Source organism: Octopus sinensis, linkage group LG11 (assembly GCF_006345805.1).
Source record: "Octopus sinensis linkage group LG11, ASM634580v1, whole genome shotgun sequence".
NCBI classification, from domain to species: Eukaryota; Metazoa; Mollusca; class Cephalopoda; order Octopoda; family Octopodidae; genus Octopus; species Octopus sinensis.
In genome coordinates, this window is record NC_043007.1 from 53,247,911 (window position 1) to 53,259,632 (window position 11,722).

At 46.4% G+C, this 11,722-nt stretch overlaps 1 long non-coding RNA gene across 1 annotated transcript in view; it reads left to right on the forward strand.

The window, feature by feature from the left end:
• The window catches only part of LOC118765426, a 13,081-nt gene extending 3,231 nt beyond the window's left edge, over positions 1-9,850 (forward strand). Inside the window, exons 3-4 of the long non-coding RNA XR_005001290.1 lie at positions 3,144-3,764; positions 9,840-9,850. This is a non-coding gene — a long non-coding RNA (uncharacterized LOC118765426). The remainder of the gene's footprint in view (positions 1-3,143; positions 3,765-9,839) is intronic.
• The last annotated feature ends 1,872 nt before the right edge of the window (positions 9,851-11,722 follow it).

The following is an 11,722-nucleotide window of genomic DNA, read 5'->3' on the forward strand; positions in this document are numbered from 1 at the left end:
TTAAAGATCGCCCGCCGACGCATGGATCCGGCCTCTGCCGCCGGCCCCGATGGCCTGACAGCTCGCGAAGTCAGGGCGGTCGACCCTGCGGTCCTCGCCAACCTCTTTAACTGCCTACTGCTTACGGGACGCGTTCCGAGGATCCTGTTGCGTGGCAGGTCGATCCTCCTTCGAAAGAAGGCAGGAGACCCGAATGACCTGTCTAATTGGCGACCACTCACCATCTGTTCCGCGGTCTACCGCCTATACACGAAGGTGCTTGCCGCCAGGATGCTTCAGGCCACGCCCCTCAACCCCTCCCAGCGCGGCTTCATTAAGGCCGACGGATGCGGCGAGAATAACTTTCTCCTCCGCCGACTACTGGACCACGCCAGGGGGGCTACGCACGCCCGACCTAAACTCCCGGGGCTAGAAATAGCCTTCCTGGATCTGGCCAAAGCCTTCGACACGGTCTCGCATTCTCTCATCTTTGCGGGCATGAGAAGGCTCGGCTACGATAACCACCTGATTGGACTAGTGGGACAGCTCTACGAGGGCTCTACCACGACATTCACGATTGGGACTGAGTGCAGCACGCCGATCGAGATTAGGCGCGGTGTCCGACAGGGCGACGCCCTATCACCGCTACTATTCAACATCGCGACCGACCCACTGCTGGGAGCCCTGCCCGCCGATATGGGCCTCCAGATCTGTGGTGCGGTCATGGCGGGCCTCGCGTACGCGGACGACATGGTGCTAGTCTCCGGCTCTAGCCGGGGGCTACAGAGCCTTCTCGACCAGTGCTCGGAGTTCTACCACGCGGTAGGGCTCTCCATTAACGTCTCCAAATGCGCGTGGTTCTCCATTCGGAACTGGGGAAAGTCGTACCTAGTCAACGTGACGTCGCCGCCGGAGCTCGATGGATGCCCATTACCACGAGTCGAACCGGACGAAAGTGTGCCGTACCTAGGGATAAAAGCTCTTCCCTGGTCGACACAGAACAGAGAGACATCGGTAGAGACCGTATCACGCTGCATAGACGAGATATGCCGGGCTTCGCTAAAGCCCCGTCAAAAGTTCATGATGCTACAGCAGTACTACCTGCCGAGCCTGTTTTACGCTTTAACACAGGCGATACCATCAAAAGTAGCACTAGATGAACTGGATATGGCCATAAGAGGTGGGGCGCGAAGGATGCTCCACCTCCCCGATTCGACGTCAAAAAGTTTCCTATATAGCGCAAGAAGGGACGGAGGCCTCAGCCTCTGTCAGTTGGCACGCGCTATTCCAAAAAACGTGATTCGCAGGAATCAGCGTTTACTGAACTCAGATTATGATGCCGTCCGAACGATAGCTCAGGCGGCCCGGCTCGCCACAAAGAACGCGGAGCTGGCCGCCCTATACGATCTTCCGTCTGTCCGAAATGATGGAGACCTGTACGCCCCGGACCTCCGCGCCACCCACGCGAAGAGGTGGGAATCGCAACCGGTCCAGGGTGTCTGCGCTGCCGCCTTCAAATCGGACCAGATCGGTAATAGCTGGATGACGCGACCGGGCGGGATATCTGAGGAATGCTACTTGGGGTTACTCAAGATGCGGACCAACACGTTTCCCACCCGCGAATGCCTCACTCGGGGAGGCCGAGGTGATAGCACCTGTAGGAAGTGCAAAAGCGCGTCAGAGACGATCTCCCACATCAGTGGCCAGTGCTCACGCCTCAAAACGCAGAGGCTGGCCAGGCACAATCGAATATGCCGGCTGGTGGCTAGGGAGGCCGAACGGTATGGATGGATGACCGGCTGGGAGCCGGTCTATAGAGTGTCTGGGTCCAGACTAATTCCCGATTTAGTATTCCGCAGTTCGAGTGAGGTGGTCGTTATAGACGTGACCGTCAGGTACGAGCAAGACACGGCGCTGAGGGACGCCGCGCACGAGAAAGTGAGGAAGTACCGGCCGCTGATACCTCTCCTTCAAACGGAGCTGGGTCTACCGGTACGCGTGTTCGGTTGTCCGATAGGAGCCTGCGGCGCTTGGTGCGCCGAGGCCGAGGAGGCGTTGGCTGCGCTACGTATTATGGACAAGCGCTTTATGCGGCTACTAAGCAGAACTGCGATGCTCTGCACGTTAAATATGCTAAGGAGTTGATCCAGGGGCGGGATCTGACGGCGCGGCCCTCGCCCGGGCGCCGTTACTAGAGGTTCGGTTGACCTCCACATCAGCCTCTCTCGTATTCGATTTCCCGAGGCCCATCGCAAACAAAATCTCGCGATTCTGTCGGTCACCCCGTCAGTTCCCCCCGCGGGTCCCCCGAAGCAAGGTGCGCATCGAGCTTCTGGGTCCCTGTGCCGTTCACCGCAGGGCTGAGGGTGCGGGACGACTGGACCCGCCCTCTAGTACATGAGCCAGTCTAAGAACGTGACTTCCCCGCAGTCGAACCTCTCATACCCCACCGGAATATACGCTACTCCCAAGGTGATCCGGGAGTTTACCAGACGAGACATATAGGTCCGAGCCTGTCCGAAGAGCGTTATGTGCGGAATCCGGACCCTGATGCCACTCTCTGACGCTGCTACCACACAGCGCCAGGTGCGGCAAAAACGGGAATCTAGGACCACACCACTAATGCCGCCCGAGGGGTGCCAATTCCGGACGGGGGAACGGACAACCCGAACAAGACATCCGCCGGAATGATGTCCAAGACCGTGATTCAGATCACTGGCCAAGGCAGAGCGGGTCTAACCCGAAGGGACAACGTGCGCGTCGCTATGACGAAGTGCGTGTGGGACCACCCACATTAAATAATAGGGAAAGATTACGGTTGGTTTTTCGGTAAGTATAGGTAGCCAAATGCCTCGTCATCTAATTAGTGACGCGCATGAACGGATCAACGAGATTCCCACTGTCCCTATCTACTGTCTAGCGAAACCACAGCCAAGGGAACGGGCTTGGACGGATCGGCGGGGAAAGAAGACCCTGTTGAGCTTGACTCTAGTCCGGTTTTGTGAGGGCACACGGTAGGCGTAGCATAGGCGGTAGCATTCGCGTTGCCCCGCGCCGGGCGCTGCCGTCACCGGCGGTGCGCTGGTATGCTGTTCGTTGTCCGTCGTCGCGCCTCGCGCGCGGCGGTCGGTCTCGTCGGTGCGCCGTGGGCGCCGTCGGCTAAGCGTGTTCGACGTCGGGGTGTCGCGCGCGTTTGCGACGATGAAAAACCGCCACTTCCGTAGTTTCCTCGCTCACTCGATGGAGAAGCGATCGGGCCGTCGCCGAGCGGTGGTTCATTATCTGGTGCGAAGTGCGCGGTGCATGTCGAGCGCCTTTGCGGGCGCCGGCGCAGCCGATGCGCGACCCTTAGTCGAGAACAGTGTCGGTCGGGGAGTTTGACTGGGGCGGTACGTCTGTCAAACGGTAACACAGGTGTCCCAAGGCGAGCTCAGCGTGGACGGAAACCACACGTCGAGCAAAAGGGCAAAAGCTCGCTCGATCTCGATTTTCAGTACGAATACGGACCGCGAAAGCGTGGCCCATCGATCCTTTCCGAATTACAGCGGCGAGCTATGCGTCCGCCGAGAGGTGTCAGAAAAGTTACCACAGGGATAACTGGCTTGTGGCGGCCAAGCGTTCGCAGCGACGTCGCTTTTTGATCCTTCGATGTCGGCAGAATTCGCAAAGCGTTGGATTGTTCACCCACTAACAGGGAACGTGAGCTGGGTTTAGACCGTCGTGAGACAGGTTAGTTTTATCCTACCGATGCATCGCGCGTACGCAGCGCACCGAGTCCCGTCGGGGTACTCGGCGTGCGGTCGAGGCGGCGGCGCGCTCGCGCATCGTCCGTCCTGGCCGTGCCGCCGGCGTTTCTCCGGCCAACCTTAGGCGGGCGTCGGCAACGTCAACTCGGCTACGGCTATCCCGTCCAGTACGAGAGGAACCGCGGGATCAGAGCAACGGTTTGCGCGCTTGCTCGATAGAGCGGTGGTGCCAGGCTGCCTCTGAGCGATAACGGCTGAACGCCTCTAAGCCGGAACCGTAGCCGGACCCGAGTTGTTTTCCAAAAGCGTCTCAACCTCAAGGCGCATGCCTTAGCTCGGCGTTCGCCGTCCGCCCGTCGCGTTCGCGCGGCGAGCGGCAGCGTCGCCGGCGGAATTGCCATTCGAGGACGCGGTGGTGGCTGCGGCGTTCGCGCTGTGGTCGTCTGCTCGTCGTCCCGCCCCGACTAGTTCGAAGAGATCGAGACGAAAGGGATCGCTTGCATACGACCCGACTTGCCGTTCGGAGTGACGTGCTTAGTAGAGCAGCTACCACACTGCGATCTATTGAGTCTCTTCTCGCGAACGACACGATCCGCCCCTTCGAGGCAGAGAAGCGGGAAGAGGTGAGGAAAGATGGCGAAATTGTTGCGGCTGGGAGTCGGAGTTACGAAGTGTTGCGTTGTGTCTTTCTCGTCTCGTCTCGTCACGTCTTGTCTGCGTCGAACGACTCGGCGCGCGGTAATAGTCGTCGTCGTCGCCGTAACTGCCTTCGTCTCGGCCGCCGAATCGAGCGCGCATCGGCTTAGCAGCGCGCGCTCCGTTGCGGGTTCGTTTAAGTGAGAAGTGGAAGAAACGGAACCTCCTGCTTAGTGCGCGAGTAGACGGGGTTGCTGCGCCAGCATGCAGCACCATAGTCGATCATAACTTTCTGTACCGCCGACGAGTCGTCGCTCGTCGGCGTCCGGCTCGGGCCCCGGTCTCGCGGAGCGACGGACAAACTCTGAGTAGAACACCGCGACTGCGTGTTGTCGAAGCGGCGACTTCTCGGCATCGTCGTCCGATTGGCGAGGCGCCGCGTGAACGGATCGAAGGCGAGGAGCATGTCCCTATCTACTGTCTAGCGAATGCAGAGCTGAGGGTACGGGCTTGAAGAAGTTCTCGGTATCGAGCGCGGGTAAACGGCGGGAGTAACTTGGACTCTCTTCAGGTGAACGGATCGAAGGCGACGAGGATATTGCCGCTGTCCCTATCTACTACTGTCTAGTAATAAGCAGAGCTGAGTTACGACGAAGACCACGAGTGTGTGTGTCCGTGTGTTATCGACGCGATCGAAGCGGCGATTTCACTTGAGAGAGTTCTCGGTCGAGTGCACGAGTCGAAAGAGTTATGCGGCCGGTTGATTGCCGGGGAGTAAGTCTGAGTTACGACGAAGACCACGAGTGTGTGTGTCCGTGTGTTATCGACGCGATCGAAGCGGCGATTTCACTTGAGAGAGTTCTCGGTCGAGTGCACGAGTCGAAAGAGTTATGCGGCCGGTTGATTTAAAAAATGCTGTAAGCGTAGTCCCTTTTGGATTTTCAATGACTTGACGTGCATTTTTCTCTGAAGTAAACAAGCTGTCTCTTCTGTAAATGAACATTCAGGTGGAAAACTGATGGTGAGCTTAGATAAATCTCGCATCCAAAAATGCGCCACGCTGCATAATTGGAGGATACATACCTACCCAAAACAAATTGTTTAATTTCGTCATGTCTAAGGTCTTCATCACTGAACACAAACACGGCCATATCATCGCCCTTATTAATGTACTTGCAGAGGTATTGTATGCATCTCACCGAACTGCAGTACTCAACATTAATGTGTGCATTAAATGTTTTGAAAAGCAAAGGGTTGAATGGAACGAATTAGGCATTGTCAACATCGAATTTTTTTAGCCGTTGTCTAATTCTAACTGTGCGGCCACCCAAACCTGGGTCACGCCTTCGGTAGATGGGATATCCGTCATTCGTAGTGCAGGTTTGACCACAATAGTCTCTCATTCGGGTCTACTGGGGCCACATATAGGTGTCAGTGTGTGTGTGTGTGTGTGTGTGTGTGCACGCTGTAGAAATTAAATTAGAGATAAAACCACTAATAGGCAAATGAAACAGTAAAAACCAAAAACGAAAACATAAAAATAAAAATATGATATTAGATATATGTATATGTGTGTGTGTGTGTGTGTGTGTGTGTGTTGACAGGTAGACAATAGAATGCGATGGTGATGGCGATGTTCCTGTCTATGAACGCAGACAGATACATGAGTAAAATGTATGGGAAGCTAAGAGATAGAGTGATGAAAATGTTCTTGGAAGAGAGGAAATAGCGAGAGAGTGATTTGAGGAAGACTTTACATTAAATAACGGGAGTGGACTTGTCATATGAAGGGGGTGAATGGAGGAAATAGCGTGAGTGAGGAAGATGGCCCCTAGCAACCACACCTTTTAAGCTAGGGATTTCTAAGGTAGCCCACTGGCATCGTCACCTCATTCGTCCCTGTAAATTTTGGAGCGAATCAGACGGGATGTAGTGGCATTGAAAGCGAACCAAGCGGTAAAAACGCATTTCAGTTTTATATATAGAGACTAGCTGAAGGTGACCCGCTCTACGCGCGGGTAAGAGTGTGGTTGTTACTTTCTGTTGCTTCCTTTCAGCACGTAAAAAGCACCATCCGAACGTGGCGGATTGCAGCGCCGCCTTGACTGGCTTCTGTGCTGGTGGCACGTAAAAAGCACCAACCGATCGTGGCCGCTGCCAGCCCGCCTGGCACCTGTGCAGGCGGCACAAAAAAAGCACCCACTACGCTCACAGAGTGGTTGGCGTTAGGAAGGGCATCCACCTGTCGAAACACTGCCAGATCAGACTGGAGCCTGGTGCAGCCTCCTGGCTTCCCAGACCCCTGTCAAACTGTCCAACCCGTGCTAGCACGGAAAACGGACGTTAAACGATGATGATGATGATGATGATTCTCGCTCTTTGTTTCTTTCTCCTTTCTCTCTCACTTTCCCACTCTCTTACTCTTCCTTTCTCTCGGACTCTCCCTCGCTTTCTCTTGCTCTCTATCTTTATGTATCTCTCTCCCATTTATAAACAACAAAAGATCTTGAGTAAGTTGAGAAATAAAATATTTAGAAAGATCAATCATGAATATCAGGCAGTTACAAAGGAAAGGTCTGCTTCAAGGCAGACAGAAAACACTAACATTTAAAAGGGACAGACGAACTTGCGAGCTGAATAAAAATAATAAAATATTGGAAACCAAAGTTTGAAGGGATAGAATTTGAGGATAGTAGAGTCACCATGGCTGGCATTTCTTAACGACGGACAGCAATGTATTGACAGTTCAACGGCTGGCGTAAAATTTTGAACTTGATGTAAAAGAAAATCCCTACGCAAATTTTTTAGCTTGATGTAACAGAGAATTGCTAAACACCCGCTCCTTTAAATTTTAATCCCCTTCCAGCCCCATTTATACCCCTTTTCACCTTTTGGTTAATATAACCCGATTTCATTTGGGTCTACTGGGGCCACATTTTATAAGATGAAGACTCAACCAAGTTTCCCAAGTTCTGGTCATAGACCATAGAACAGTCAAGCAAGTTTCCCGAGTTCTGGTCATTTGCAGAATAAATAGAGACGGCGGAGGTGGCAGACGTCGTTGCAATGTAAACATGATTTGTTATAAGAGAAAGATTGTCCAGATTGTGTGTTGCTGGTGGTGGTGGCGATGATAATTATCTTTAAGAATGGAGATAAAGAGAAATTGAATGGGAGTTAGAGGTAGAAAGAGAAGGTGTAAATTTTGGAGTGAATCCGACGGGATATAGTGGGCTTTAACCCCGGCAAAAAAAAAAAATATCTGTTGCGTTTCTGAAAGAGGTGAAGTAGGAATATTGAAACTTTTGCGGCTGTCATTGATAGACTCGTTGTAGAATAAATAGAGACGGCGAAAAAAGAGAGAGCTCGAGAAAGAAAAGGTGATATATGAAAGAGAGGACGGGAAAATGAAATATTTTGCAATGTAAACATGATTTTTAAGAGAAAGATTGTCATGATTGTGTGTTGGTGGTGTTGGTGGTGGCGATGATGATTATCATTAGGAAAAAGAGTGAGTGAGTGAGGAAGACATACATAAGTTGTGGCGATGATAAATTGTAGACACCTTTTCACATTTTGATGAAGAGAACCCGATTTCATTCGGGTGTACTGGGGCCACATATCGGTGTGTGTGTGTGTGCACGCTGTAGAAATTAAATTAGAGATAAAACCACTAATAGGGAAATGAAACAGTAAAAAACCAAAAACAAAAACATAAAAATAAAAATATAATATTAGATATATGTATATATGTGTGTGTGTGTTGACAGGTAGACAATAGAATGCGATGGCGATGGCGATGTAATATTTGTTTCTGTCTAGGAAACTGATAGATACATGAGTAAAATGTATGGGAAGCTAAGAGATAGAGTGATGAAAATGTTCTTGGAAGAGAGGAAATAGCGAGAGAGTGATTTGAGGAAGACTTTACATTAAATAACCGTAGTGGCATTGTCAAATGAAGAGGAGTGAGAAAGTACTGGAGGAAGTAGGGTGAGTGAGGAAGATGGCCCCTAGCAACCACACCTTTTAAGATAGGGATTTCTAAGGTAGCCCACGCGCATCGTCACCTCATTCTACATGTCCCTGTAAATTTTGGAGCGAATCGGACGGGATGTAGTGGCATTGAAAGCGATCCAAGCGGTAAAAACGCATTTCAGTTTTATATATAGAGAAGATGAGAATGTGTGTCTGTGTGAGTCCCTAAAACTTGAGAACTACACAACCAATTACATTCAAATTTTACACATGCCTTACTTAGGGTTCATGTAGTGCCATAGGCCAAAAATGTTTTAACTTCTTGCCTAGTGCAAGCCCACACCAATATCATATCTTCTCCACTATTTCAGTATTACATGTCAAAAGTGAAACAATAACATCTCTCTATTGTAAAGATACTTTAATAGTTTCACTTTAATAATGAAACTATTAAAGTGAAACTATTATCTCACATATATACAGGCATACATCCATATACACATACATACATACATACAATATATATATATTATGCATATATATATACACACACACACATATATATATATATGTATATATATATATATATTATATTCCATCATAACCTTCTCAATTTCCAAGTTGATATCCAATAGATTCTTCTCCGATGCTATTTTGTATTTAGCGTTAAGTTCTTTCATTATAAGTTTACTATAAGTAGTACAGTCAAGCCTATATAAGTTTCCGGTTTTATTAGCTGGGACTAGGATGCCTGGTTTATTATGCAATGACTTCTAGTAGTGGATTTTTTCTACTTTTGAATATCTTTTTATAATAATTATTTTCATGTGTTTCAGGAGATTCCTTTTTCTTTTTAGCATCATGATGGTAAGCAATCCATCTTACTCGCCGAATAAATTCATTTGTTCTATGGATTAGTAGCCACATATAGGTGTCCTTACTATGTAAGGGGAATTCCTGAGAAAATTCTATATTAACCTTTTCCATCCTGTTGAAAATTAAGTACCAGAAAATACTCTAGGTATGGTAAATAAGTTCAGTAAAATTTAGATTCAGATGAATACGGTACTTAAGTTGAAGGCACCAGAATTTAGTATGGTATTATCCATATAATTTAAAATAAGGTGATTATAATCAAAATAAGCAACAAGGATATCCAGAGGTAATGCAGTACGATCGTTTCATGCAACTCCATTTAATTGAATAATGCAAACATTACATCAATTTAAAATGTAGAGCAATCTTCAGCTGCATAAAAATATAGAATTTAGTTAAATTCGAAGGACTCATTCGTATAATTTTATCCAAAATCACCAAGAGGATAAGGAGATAGACAAAGAACATGTTTTACCAACATCACAGTTGTAACTGAGATTTTTCAAAAAAGACACTGCTTAACACTGATTATTTCTGTTATTTAGATTTACTAATGGGGTGGGGTGGGGTGGGGTGGGGGGCTCAGTTTTAATTTATAGGCTAGTTTATCAAATCTAAGAGAAGACAGAGTGTAGTATCATTTATGGATAGGGCAAAATAGATAGACAATTTAAGTGGCAAAGTCATACATCAAGATTTCTTTGAAGCAAAGCCATTTGGTTCAGTAAGAATATACTTCAGACAAGTATTTTGCTATTTTGTAGACCAATGCTTATGGGACTCTCTTTACTCTTTTACTTGTTTCAGTCATTTGACTGCGGCCATGCTGGAGCACCGCCTTTAGTCAAGTGAATCGACCCCGGGACATTCTTTGTAAGCCCAGTACTTAACCGCTTAGTGACGGGGACGTAAACACACCAGCATCGGTTGTCAAGCAATGCTAGGGGGACAAACACAAACACACAAACATACACACACATACATATATATATATATATATATATATATATATATATATATATATATATATATACATATATATGACAGGCTTCTCTCAGTTTCCGTCTACCAAATCCACTCACAAGGCTATAGCAGAAGACACTTGCCCAAGATGCCACACAGTGGGACTGAACCCGGAACCATGTGGTTGGTAAGCAAGCTACTTACCACACAGCCACTTCTGCGCCAGGGAGAATGATTTCATATAGTAGCAGTACATTTACCTACTATAAAACAATGTTATTTGTATTTACACAAATACATTTTAGAGTTAGTCTAAAGAATACTAAGAAGAATATTTTTGAATACTTTCAGTATATATCAAAAATTTCACACAATAGAGGGACAATGGTAAGTATTGGATATCCTCGTTGCTTATTTTGATTAAATATATATATGTATGTATACATCTGCACAAATGTATATATATAGATGTATATATATATAGATGTATATATATAGATGTATGTATAATCAAAATAAGCAACAAGGATATCCAAGGTAGAGTAGTACAATTGTTTCATGCTTCTTCATTTTATTAAACACTGTAAGTATTACATCAGTTTTAAAATATCGAGCAATCTTCATCCACATATATAATTTTCCAATTAAACGGACAATGCACATTCTTATTCCTATTTCATTTGCCAACATTATAAAGAGGGTAGATATATAGACAGAGAGATTAATTTCATTCTTAAGAACATGATAGTAGTATGTTCATTCTCTGTCTGTAGATTTTTATCATTGAGTTCACTTTGTTATTTAGATCTTTCAGTGGGGAGGTTTTTTTTTAAATTCTTGGTTGAATGGAGACAAACAAGGATTTTTTCTATTTATAGATAAAAGAATGGGTAGTACAAATGTCAAAGCCATAAACCCATCCTCATTTCGAAGAATTCAGTTTAGATATATTTGAATGTATTATAGCAAAAATTAGTAGGCTGAAGTTAGTGGTGTAGGGGGAATAGAGACTGCTAATGCTCAAGAGGTTTTTCAATGTCTCTTACCATTTAAAAGCCAAATTCTATATTAAGAATTTTAGGTAAATATCCTTTAGATAATTTTCTAAGGGATTTCAATAAATATTAGTATCTTATATAGCGATAGGAAATATAGAAATCATTTCATATTTATATAACTATATATATATATCCATTTCTTTTAATATAGAATCATAGTTAGCTAGTAAATGGTGATTTATTTTATTAATGAGTTGAATTAAAAGAATATGTCAGACAATATTTACTAAGTGTGGAAAAAAAAAACTTAGCACATATATCAGGAGTCAATAAGATATATTAAAAAGTAATGGAAGGGAGGTAATCAAGATGAACCAAGTAATTTCCCTAGATCTACAGATTTTTTTTGCAATCCCATATAGGAGAGTATCAAAAAAATTCTAATTTCATTAAATTCAAATTTATTTATATAATGAAATTTCTTACTAATCTATGCAGGTTAAATAAAAGCTAGTATGGTATATTAATTCCTTATTTGGTTACAAA